Source organism: Myotis daubentonii, chromosome 9 (assembly GCF_963259705.1).
Source record: "Myotis daubentonii chromosome 9, mMyoDau2.1, whole genome shotgun sequence".
NCBI lineage: Eukaryota > Metazoa > Chordata > Mammalia > Chiroptera > Vespertilionidae > Myotis > Myotis daubentonii.
The window spans coordinates 26,848,113-26,860,709 of record NC_081848.1 but is presented as its reverse complement, the minus strand read 5'-3'; the positions used below and the strand labels follow the sequence as shown (position 1 = coordinate 26,860,709).

General features: G+C 42.6%; 1 pseudogene; it reads left to right on the top strand.

Moving 5' to 3' along the window:
• Window positions 1-1,263: 1,263 nt before the first annotated feature.
• On the top strand, window positions 1,264-2,165 carry LOC132242054 (TCF3 fusion partner-like; annotated as a pseudogene).
• The last annotated feature ends 10,432 nt before the right edge of the window (window positions 2,166-12,597 follow it).

Below are 12,597 nucleotides of genomic sequence, written 5' to 3'. Positions count from 1 at the left end.
TAATACTTTCAACTGGCATACAGCATTTTGGCTATCTTAACAGTGCTCCTCAAAACCTCTGTCTTCAGGCATCCTAACCAGCTAAATCTCAGAGGATAGAAACAGTGGCAAAGTGGAGGCTTTGTTTCCACATCTGTCCTTGAGGTTTATAAACTGTGCACTGACTATTTCACCTGCCTATTGAAGTATTCTTGTCTTGTTAGATAAAGTGAACACAAGACAGCCCTTAAAACCAAGGTATAGATGGCAAATATAGCTCTAAACTGGGAGCCAGGAAACCTGGTAACTAGTCCTGGCTTCATAATTAACCAGCTTCATGACTCAAAGAAACTCATATTTTCTGCAACATCAAGTTCCTTGTGAGAATTAAAAAGGTTGTGAACAGATCACCTCTGAAAATCCTTCCAGCTCTAACCGTTATTCAAGGGTCTATAAAGCCAATGAGGTTGGTTAGATAAAAAGAGGCCTGAGCAAGTGGTTCATACTGCTATAGATAATAGGGAGGCAGGTGTCCATGGGCAGATGCACAGCAGCCGCTGTTTCAGACTCCACCTGGCTTCTAAAACCACAGCTGTGCAAAGCTCTGCAGTGTTAACCCTCCATTACTAGTGCTAGAGGCTTCATCGAAGTTTTTTGGCTTTTGGGGTAATATCTGTTCTCACTATGATAAGCCCAGTCTTCCTAACCAAACTATTGCCTTTTGATTTTAGTGTTTAATTCTTCTTTACTCAGATATTAAGGTTGTTTAAGATTGCTGCCAAAGTACAAATACATAGTATGAAATACACCATTTTATTTCTCACATACCTAGTGTCATGATTATTTGCAGAGTAAGAGGAAATGTTTAGCCTTATGTTTTTCATTTTTGTTCACATCCTATCTAATAAAAGACAAAAAGGGTAATTGACCGTACCTTCGCTACGCTTCCCATGGGCTAATCAGGGCGATATGCAAATTAACTGCCAAGAAAGATGATGGTTAACCGCCAACAAAGATGGCAGTTAATTTGCATACGAGCAAAGAGCAAAGAGGTAAGCCTGCTGCGCTGGCCGCTGCCATGCCCCCGGGGCCCGTGGAGAGAACGTGGAGAGGACCAGGCCTCCCAAGTGGAGAGTTTCCATGGTCAGACGGTGAGGTGTCAGGACTGGAATAAAGACGGAGGCGACTCAGATGCCTGGCGGCAGCATTAGACCAACAAGCAGGGCCTTTCAGCCAGGACTCAAGGTGAGGGTGGGGCGAGGGAGGCAAGCCAGAAATAGAGAACAACAACTCCCAGGAGGCTTAGCAGCCAGGGCCTGGGTGCCTGGCCGTGAAATCGGATGGGGAATGTCATTTTGCGAGCCACTTTAACCTAGAGGTTTGCAAGGTTGGAAGCTCTGCTCCAGGCGCCGGGGAGAAATGGAGCTGGAGCAGAGAGAAGGGACCATGCAGTGGGCTTTGAGGAGTTCTCAGCACCTCCAGCTCAGAGCTGGCACTGCCTCCGCTGTTTGGTGGTCACATCCTGGAGAGCGAGCTTGAGACCGAAGTGGAGTTCGTGTCTGGGAGTCTGGGCAACTCCAGCTTCCAAGAGTTAGACGAAGAGGAGGAGGCAGTCTGAGGCCGGCAACGGCGGTGCCAATGGGAACTCAATCGCAGGAAGTACCAGGCGCTGGGTCGGCGCTGCAGGGAGATCGAACACGTGAACGAGTGGATCCTGAACAGGCTCCATCAGGTACAGAGGATAACACAGAGACTCCAGCAGGAGCGGAGGTTCCTCATGAGGGTGCTGGACTCCTATGGAGACGACTACCAGGCCAGCCAGTTCACCATCTTACTGGAGGACGAGGGAAGCCAGGGCACAGACGCCCCCACCCCAGGAAACGCTGAGAATGAGCCTCCAGAGAAAGAGGGGCTGTCCCCACCCAGGAGGACACCAGCGCCCGCAGAAGCCAGCAGACCGGCCCCTGGCAAGGGGCCCAGCAGGTGGAAGAGGTGGCAAGCGCCACGGGAAGGGCACCGGGGGGGAGTCCCGCTGACTCTGGAGCTGGCCCCCCGTGCAGATAAATGTGGAGGAAGACTTTGGCTTTGAAGCGGACGAGGCACTGCACTCAAGTTGGGTTTCTCAGGGGCCAGACAAGGTGTTACCCTACCCCACCCTAGCCAGCCTCCCCCCCCCCTTTGACTGACCTCCCAATAAACAGACCCCATGCTCTCCTCGGCAAAAAAAAAAAAAAAAAAAAAAAAAGCTAAGCACCTCACCCGCCACGCAGGCCCCTTCTGGCGAAGAGCGAAGGCCTGGGTTTCGGGCGCCAGAGGAAAACTAGTGCCAGCAGCCAGGGGAAGGGGCCCCTCAGGGGCCCCATACTGCGAGAGGGCACAGGCCGGGCTGAAGGACCCACCCGAGTGCACAAATTTTTGTGCACTGAACCTCTAGTATATATAATATAAGCTTATGGTTTAAAACATAAAACTAAGTGAGTCTACTTCCCATCAAGCCTTTTAAGCTCCCATCACGTTCTCCTTCCCAAGACAACATTGTTGCCTATTTTTTGTACATCATTCCAAAGACCTTTTACACAAATAGTGGGGTTTTGTTTTTCACAAATTATATCATACTATATACATTATTATGCATTTGGCATAGTTTTACAAAATAATATATTTTAGATATCAGTACATATAGATATACCTTTGTGACAGCTATATAATATTACACTGAGTAGCACTCTAGATGTACAGTTAGGATGTTTCTCATCTTTGTCATTTAAAACATGCCATGATGATTAAGCTTCCTCTTATATCAGTTCTGACATGAGCCAGTCTATCTATTAAATGTTACTAGAATAAGACTTGCTGAATAAAAATATATGCGCCTTTTAAATTTTGATAAATTTAATATAGTTCTCTCCATAAAGTCATATCAATCTACACTTCAACAAGAAATATATGAATGAGGCTGTTTCCCCATCCCACATCAAAACTTGATGCTAGCAAACTTTCCAATCAATGTGCTTTCACTTGCAATTTTCTTATTTGTGAAGTTGAACATTCTTCATATATTCAAGAAATCTATTTATAAATCCACTTTTGTAAATTATTTTTGTGCATACTTTGCTCATTTTTTATTTTTTTTCAAAAAATATATTTTATTGATTTTTTACAGAGAGTAAGGGAGAGGGATAGAGTTAGAAACATTGATGAGAGAGAAACATTGATCCATTGCATCCTGCACACCTCCTACTGGGGATGTGCCCGTAAATATGGTACATGCCCTTGACCGGAATCGAACCTGGGACCCTTCAGTCCATAGGCTGACCCTCTATCCACTGAGCCAAACCAGTTAGGGCAGCTCATTTTTTATTTGGACAATTCATTTTATTCCTTACTAACATGGAGTTCTCTATAAATAAAAAGATAATGTGATAAAAATGTAGTGCTGAATTTTCTATACAGTTTTCTTGATCTGTTAGTCCATGTGCTAGTAACACACTGTTTTTATTATTATGGTTTTATAATTAGTTTAAATATGTAGAAAGATCAATCTCTCACAAACTCTTTTTATATAATTTTAACTATACTTGCTTAATTACTTATTATTATGAATTATAGAAGCAGCTTGTTTTGACCCAAAATACATTCCTGTTCGTATTGTTAATAGAATCATATTAAATATGTGTTCCTGGTAGAAAAACCAAGATGGCGGCATAAGTAAACACCGGAGATTGTTGTCTTGCACAACCATTTCAAATATACAACTAAAAGACAAAACAGACATCATCCAGAACCACAGAAAGGCTGGCTGAGTGGAAAATCTACAACTAGAAGGAAAGAGAAAAGCATACCAAGACTCAGAGGAGAGGAGGTGCGGAAGTAAAATACAGAGGTACAGAGGCGCATGCGGAAAGGGCTGGTGGCTGAGGACACAGTTGTCTTTTTCAACTGGGAGGGAGTCTCAAGCTCTGAGCTCCAGTTCCAGGCGAGTCTCTGGGGACCCAGACTCATATGGGAGAAACTGGACTATCTGGCATCGGTTGGAACTTGAGGGCATCTTTCTCTTGGGGTTGCTTGCAGAGATTGCCGGGACACTGAGAAGCAGGGCCTCTGAGGGCAGGACTGAGAGCAGCCATAACTGCTCGCTCCGCCCTGTTCATCCCCTGGGACCCCGCCCTGCCCAAGCCTTTGCATATGAAAGGCCTGGCCTTTTGCAATCTGATAATTACCTAACAAACTAAAGCTGGCCCAAGGCCCCAGGGAAACTTGCATTGTGTCACAGTTGGCTCTTGCTGGATAGCCTCAGGCAGAGGCTAGATTAGCACCTCCTTAGAGATCCAGGAGCCAGTGTGCCCAGTGGTCAGAGTGTAACCATCCAGAATGCAGCTCTTCGGATACATAAAGGACACACTCAGGGGCCAGACTCAGTGAGCACCAAAGCCCCATTGAAGCAAGTCTTGCCCCAGAGGGGTGTCTCCAGCACAGAAGTTCTCCCACTGCAGACACAGCTGATTCTCACAGCCAATTGGCCTGGAGGTCAATCCCTCCCAGTATTACCTACAACAATCAAGGCTTAACTACAACAAGACTGTGCACAAAGCCCACAAGGGGGTGCACCAAGAGTGTCTACCTCAGGTAATTTGGGAGGCTGAGCCACTGGGCCCTATAGGACACCTAGCACAGAAAGCCACTCTATCGACACAGCGAAGCATAGAAAAATGCGGAGACAAAGAAATAGGACACATATGACAGAAATGGAGGGAAACAAACTACTGGATATAGAGCGCAAAACCACATTTTTAAGGTTTTTCAAGAATTTTCTAGAAACCGCCGATAAACTTAATGAGACCCCCAAGAAATCTAGTGAGACCCTCGAGGTTATGATAAAGGACCAACTAGAAATTAAGCATAAACTGACTGAAATAAAGAATATTATACAGACTCCCAACAGTGGACCAGAGGATTGCAAGAATCAAGTCAAAGATTTGAAATACGAAGAAGCAAAAAACACTCAACTGGAAAAGCAAAATGAAAAAAGAATCCAAAAATAAGAAGATAGTGTAAGAAGCCTCTGGGACAGCTTTAAGCATACCAACATTCGAATTATAGGGGTGCCAGAAGAAGAGAGAGAGCAAGATATTGAAAACATATTTGAAGAAATAATGACAGAAAACTTCCCCTACCTGGTGAAAGAAATAGACTTACAAGTCCAAGAAGTGCAGAGAACCCCAACAAAAGGAATCCAAAGAGGACCACACCAAGACACATCATAATTAAAATGCCAAGAGCAAAAGACAAAGAGAGAATCTTAAAAGCAGCAAGAAAAAGACAGTCAGTTACCTACAAGGGAGTTACCCATACGACTATCAGCTGGTTTCTCAACAGAAACTTTACAGGCCAGAAGGGAGTGGCAAGAAATATTCAAAGTGATGAATACCAAGAACCTACAACCAAGATTACTTTATCCAGCAAAGCTATCATTCAGAATTGAAGGTCAGATAAAGAGGTTCACAGATAAGAAAAAGCTGAAGGAGTTCATCACCACTAAACCAGTATTATATGAAATGCTGAAAGGTATCCTTTAAGAAGAGGAAGAAGAAGAAAAAGGTAAAGATACAAATTAGGAACAACAAATACACATCTATCAACAAGTGAATCTAAAAATCAAGTGAATAAATAATCTGATGAACAGAATAAACTGGTGATTATAATAGAATCAGGGGCATAGAAAGGGAATGGACTGACTATTCTTGGGGGGGAAAGGGGTGTGGGGGTTGTGGGAAGAGACTGAACAAAAATCATGCACCTATGGATGAGGACAGTGGGGGGGGGGTGAGGGCGGAGGGTGGGGTGAGAACCGGTTGGAGCGGATCTATGGGGGGGAAAAGAGGAACAACTGTAATAATCTGAACAATAAAAATTTAATTTAAAAATAAATAAGTGTTCAATCACTATGTGGTACTGACTCATGTGCCCAGGAAAATAAAATTAAGTTAGAATCCATGTTAAACTTCCAAAAGGAGTGCAACAAATCATCCACTTAGTTCAAAGACACATGAGCCTTTTAATCAAAGAGAAAGATTGATTTGTGACAGAATTTCAATATTCTCAAAACATGCACCTGTCATTATCTGGTTCAGAAATTAATCTGAACATGAGCTGCTGTGTTGATATGCAGGCAGTAGCGTTCTTCTAATTATTATTTCTTACACGGGATCAAATTCTTTCTTTTTTATAATGACTTGATTTTGAGGAAGCATACATGAGGTTCACTCCTAAGCATTTTTTGAATAGAAACGGGTCTTCAGCAAACCAGAATGAACAGAGATCTCTTACTACCTCCACACTAGGAAGTCACTCCCATGTCATAAGAAGCCGCCCCAAAGCATGAAGTACTCAGTTAGGGTGCTGCATGACTCAGCCTGCAGAATCCAGGTCAGTGCTGCTGTTCTCCAGCCTTCTCCAGCAGGAAGACTTTAAATATAGTACTTAAAGCAGGTCTGTCTTTTCACTTAGACTTAAAGAGACTAAGTATAATGGCAGGATATCAGGATCTGGGGAAAAACCTAATGCACAATCATTTTCTTTAGGACAATTGTAGAAATTATATAAATTAGTGTGGTTGAATTGTACTCTCCATGAGTTGCTTTAGGAAATTTAAAGATTTCCTAAAATGATAACAACTACTACTTTTTATTGGCTGTCTACTCTGTAAAGAACCTGGGCTTTGAGTCAGTCAAATCTGCCTTGAAGATGAACTGTTCCTGCAGCTGTATGGCTAAGGGCCATTTTCTGAATTTCTCTGAGATTTATTCTTTCTTAATAGGGCACAGTAATGCCCTTCTTCGCTGGTTATTGGAAGATCAAAGAGATAACGTGTGCAGATAATGTATGTCTGACAATACAAGGTATGTAGCAGGTACTCACTTTGTGCTGATTACTGACCCCCTCTCTGGTCCCATACTTATTCTACTGGTATAATGGCTGCTTGTGTTCTTTTTGTATTCCTGCTAGACTTCTAGTTTTCTGAGGCAAAGACTACATTTTTAAAAATATTTCTTCCACACCAGTATGTAAAGTGAACTTGGAACACAAAAGTAGATTTACAGTTGTTCATATGGAAAATAATACAATCCTATATAATAAGGGGCTAATATGAAAATAGACCTAACAGTGGAACAACCAAAGAACTAGTCGCTATGACATGCGCTGACCACAAGGGGGAGAGCGTGGAACATGGCGAGCATCAGCCATGGTGGGATGGTGGAGCAGGTGAATGGGAGCGCCAGACCAAGGCAGGGCACCAGTCACTGTCATAGGGGGTGAGCCTCTGGTGGTTACTGAAAATTCTTTGTTCCCATGCTGTGGTCCCTCCCAGCACTTGCACCAGCGCTGGTCCCAATCCCTTGGCACCATCAGCAGGTGCAAGCAGTGGATGGGGGCTCTAGTCGCCCCTGAGGGCTTCTCCACCTCCACCTGTTCCTGAGGGGGGATCGGGGCAGCAGCTGCTGCTGACACGCTGCTGGTGCTGGCCCCAATCGCTCTGCGCCTTCAGCAGGTGTGAGCAGGGCAGTGCTGTCAGCACATGGGAGTGGCGGCAGGGGGAGCAGGGCTGCCAGCAGACAGGGGACCTGGGGCCGCAGTGGGATGGGTGGGAGCACAGAGGATGGGCCAAGACCTGCCCCTGTGCCTACTGTAGCCTCACAGTGGCCCACAGTTCCTTTCTAGGTGCATGAATTTGTGCACTGGGCCCCTAGTTAATAAGTAATAATACAAGAATAAACCATAACTCTACTTTTGCCCAACTTGTATTTACTGGAAGGAAATGGGAAAGGCACAATCTTCTGATTCACAGTTGCTGCTAAAGAACACTGTCAAAGTGAGAATGGGCTTTAATAAGTAATTGCCCTTCATGGACAAAATTTAGTTCCACTGAGTACAGTAGAAAGCATGGAGGTGAAGAGTGCCTCATTAATATCTTGTTTTCAGATACATTACCAGCATAACATGAAAAAAAAAACAAAATGTTTGTAAAATGCCTATCTCAGTATTTGGCACATCATAGGCCCTTAATAATAGGAAAGTATTTGTCCCTCTTTAGAGAAGGCATCATGTCCACCTCCACACCTGCGCCTTTGGTTCTGTTTATCCATGTGAAATAAATATCACTCCCTCTTTCTAAAGTAGACCTATATCACTTCCTGGAAAAGGCTTTGTGAGGAGCTATCTTTTTTTGGAAATTCCACCTCACTGAACTCCAGGGTATGGGCTGAGGTATATCTGTAGCAAAAGGTCAACACTTGAATCTCTGCCCCAGCCTGTTTGCTGTGTGACTTTGGATAAGTCCCTTTGTCTCCCTGTATCTCAGACAGGACATCGCTGCCTTTCCGTAATCTAAAATCATACAAGTCTCACGTTGTCTGTGTTATTCACCATTTCCTGCATGCTAATTTTGTTTCATGATTATTCTGCTTCTCAAATGTCAGTTTCTGGGTCATACTTACTGGAATGTGCCCTTCACAATGCCAAGCTGATGGGCACTTAAAAAGTACTTGCTGATTGATTTAAATGAGGACAAGAGCAGCTCTAACCAAGTTTGGCTTCGTGTGGAATGTAATACCTCTACTGGTTGCCTTGGGTTAGAAGTGTCAGTCCCAACATCATGAAAAATAAACCTGAAGAGGGACTGTAGATCCCAGAGTCTTATGCATGGATAGTGAAGAACAGGCATTTGGAATCCTCATTCTGAGACTTCTAGGGAAAATAAGAGATGCGAAGAGAAGTATTTGGGAACCTCTGGAAACTGGACTCCAAGAACAAGCTTTGCCTCAGCATTTCACTAGCTTCATGAGTTGATCAAGTCATATCACTTCCCTAATGCCCATATTCCATACACATAAAGGGCATACTTACAGGTTTTTCTGTTTGGCAACAATTAAAAAGAAAATGTGTAGAAAACATATCCTAATGTTGTAAATTACAATACAAACTTAAGGTGTTATATGACTTCTCAGTCCAAGGATAGTATTTACCCAGAACGTGGGTACTGAAAATACCCCCTTAGGGTGAAAAATTGCAACTCCAGTAATGATGTAGATATTAATATGCCAAAATAAAAAATTAACTTTGAAGCAAGCACTTAACAAAACATGTATATTATATCATAAATATTTTAGGGTGAAATAATTGACCATACTATTTTACGGGGGAAAAGACTGTAACATGCTTAATAGTTTGCAGCTGACATTGTGAAACTGGATTTCAGGTTTAGCTAATGCTAATTACGGCATTGTGAAACTGGATTTCAGGTTTAGCTAATGCTAATTACGGAAAAAATAACCAAATGAACTGCATTGTGCATTTCCATGCTTGAGAGAAAGCCACAAAAGCGTTATTTATTTCTCTTCAGAGTGACAATTTCTTGGGACCTAAATGAACACACTTGAATACATATGAGCATCTGTATGTGCACACATGCACACACACACGCACACACACACACAAGCACAGAAAATCGAGCAATGTCAGGAATTACAGACTTTCTAACTTTAAAGGTAAGAATGCCCTTAAAGTTTTCAAAAAACAACCTCTGTATTTCTTTGGATAAAGAAAGCCCAAACTTTGAACAAACCTGTCATAATTAAGGAAAACCTGGGTAAGATTGGGCTCAGCCTCAGCAATCTCCTGCTGGGAGGGGGTGTGGGCCAGGATTAAATGAAAATTCAGCACCGAGAAAATAAAACCTATTGCTACAGAGTAGTGGAGCCTCACTTCCTGGGTGAGAAACCCAGGTCGAGTACAAGTTCTTGTCTCTCTAGTAAGTGAAGCAAGTATCAGAATCTCCTACGCTCCGATCGAGGCAGAACCGTAGTTTCAGGTGGCCTATCTATAACTATAACTATTCCACTCAACGAAGTTTTATCAATTGTCTACAACACATAACATGGTGAAGGAAAAAAAAAGACAGCCTTGCTCTCAGAGAGAGTATAGTCCAGTGGAAGAAATGAACACAAAACACATAACCACACAAACCAATGTGTAAATGCAAACAAGATACTTTTCATGAAAGGGAGTTAATTTCACCACCATGTATGTGTATATTGGGGAAGGATTCAGAAAAGACTTCTAGAGGAAAACATTCCTAAGCTAAGCTCCTGAATTAGTGCCCACGAGGAAAGGAGCAGTGCTATTGCTGCGGGAGGGACATACAAGTGGGAACCTCCATCGTTTGTGGAGTTTTGGGGTGCAGCTGAAAGAAGAATATTCAGAAGTTCCCACGGGAGGATGAGAGGTGGTAGAAGATTGGATTGATGTCAAATTACATTCTTTGGGTTGCAATGTCCCATGTCCCTGATGCCAGTCCTGAGAGGGGGCAGCTGGCAGTTCAGCACAACCAGCAACGAGGCCAGTATCCAGTTTCCATTCCATGGTGCAGCCGGGTCTGGGTCAGTGTTCAGGCCCGATTAAAGTCCACTAGCTCCTGCAGCAGGAGTCCCAGTAGGGCCTGGTGCCCTGGAGCCACAAGAGAAGGGCTGCTTCGTCTACAAGTTTACATGAGTAGATTTCACCCTTGCAGTGGCCAGACCTATCCTGGCCAGTTACTGCTTCCAGGTGTGACTGATGGGCAACCATTTTCCCATGTCACTAGGACCTTACTAGGCATGTGTCTAAACTGCCTTTGTCCAGCCTCTTCCTCCATCAGTGAGCGGGGAGCAGACTTGGGCAGTGTTGAATGTAGCCTTTTGGCAAAGCTGTGTGAGGGGCATGTCTATATCCCTTCTATTCCGTTCCTGTTAAATAATAAGCAGGTTATTACAAGGTATCATATTACAAATATTGGTGGCCAAACTTACATAAAGTCATTATAGATATTCCTGCGTAGGAAGCCTTTTTCATCTTACCTAAGCACTTATCATGCACTGTAGTTCTACCTCTGCAGTTTAGGTGCCTTGGAAAAAGTAGCACAAAATTTTTTTTCCCCCTCTTCATAATATCATGGCAGAAGATTCATTCTTGCCTTGAATCTTAGCCACCTCAGTATACAATTTTTTTCTTCCCTTAGTAAATCAAGAACTTTAGCTTTTCAAGGAAGCAATTTATGGCTCTTTTTTGGCATATCCAAATAGCCACTTACTCTTGCACCTTGGGGCCATTATTAAGTAAAAAAGGGTTTCTTGGCATAAGCACTGTGATACCACAACAGTCAGTCTAATAACCATGGTGGCTACTAATTGACTAATGGACAGGGAGTGTATACAGCCTGGACACACTGGATAAAGGAATGATTCATGTTCAGGGTGGGACAGAGCAGGATGTTGAAGGATTTCATCATTATAGTCAGAACAAATATGCAATTTAAAACTTTTGAATTGTTTATTTCTAAAAAATTTTTTTAAATATATTTTATTGATTTTTTTAGAGAGAGGAAGGGAAAGAGATAGAGAGTTAGAAACATCGATGAGAGAGAAACATCGATCAGCTGCCTCCAGCACATCTCCTACTGGGGATGTGCCCGCAACCCAGGTACATGCCCTTGACCGGAATCGAACCTAGGACCCTTCAGTCCGCAGGCCGACGCTCTATCCACTGAGCCAAACTGGTTTTGGCTTAAATTTTTATTTAATATTTTCAGATGAGGTTGACTCTGGTAACTGAAAGTATAGACAGTGAATCTGAGGATAAGGTGGGGAATGGTGTATTTGGTCTTGATCCTCATTTCTGGCACAGAGTTAAAAGCCTCTGAAATTTCCTAAGTGATTCAAGTTATAAAGGTGTCTTTTTTTAAATCCTCACATGAGGATATTTTTTCCATTGTTTTTCAGAGAGGGAAGGAGGAAGGGAGGGAGGGAGAGAGAGAGAAACATGGATGTGAGAGAGACAGATGGACTGGTTGCCTCTCCCATGCTCCTCAGCATAATACTCTCCAGGTCCCTCCATGCTATATAAAAGGGTAAGAGTTCTTTTTTACTGTAGCATAGTATTTCATGGTATAAATATACCACATATTTTTTTATCCATTCATATACTGAGGGGCACTTGGACTGTTTCCAGAGCTTGGCTATTGTAAATTGTGCTGCTCTGAACATAGGGGTGTATATATTCTGTTTGGTGTTTTGGGTTTCTCAGGATATATCCTAGAAGTAGAATCACTGGGTCAAATGGCAGTTCCAATTTTCAGTGCTTTTTAACCTTATTTTAGAACTGTTTTTTTCCAAAGTATATATACCAACATTTTTAAGTTTAAAAATTTCATATGTGATATTTAGGTTCTTTGTACATCTGGGGTTTGCCTTTGCAAATGAATGGGTCTATTTATAATAATCAAGTGACTGAGCTATAATTTAACCTTTTTCAAATTTTTATAATCATTTTAGTTTAATTTATTGAAAAATATTTCCTTCCTATACTGATCTTCCAAGCCATCTCTCTCTTACACCAAATTGAATGCTATGTGAGTCTTACTTTGGGCTTAACTTTTCTTTAGTCACCTTTTTCTATCCTTCTGCTTATCTTCAGAAATATCCCAGGTGGTCTTAACCTTTACTCTCCATATAAATTTTATCATCATCTTATCAAGGTCCATGAAAAACCCAGTTTGGGGAAAATCATTTTGGGGAAAACTGGAAT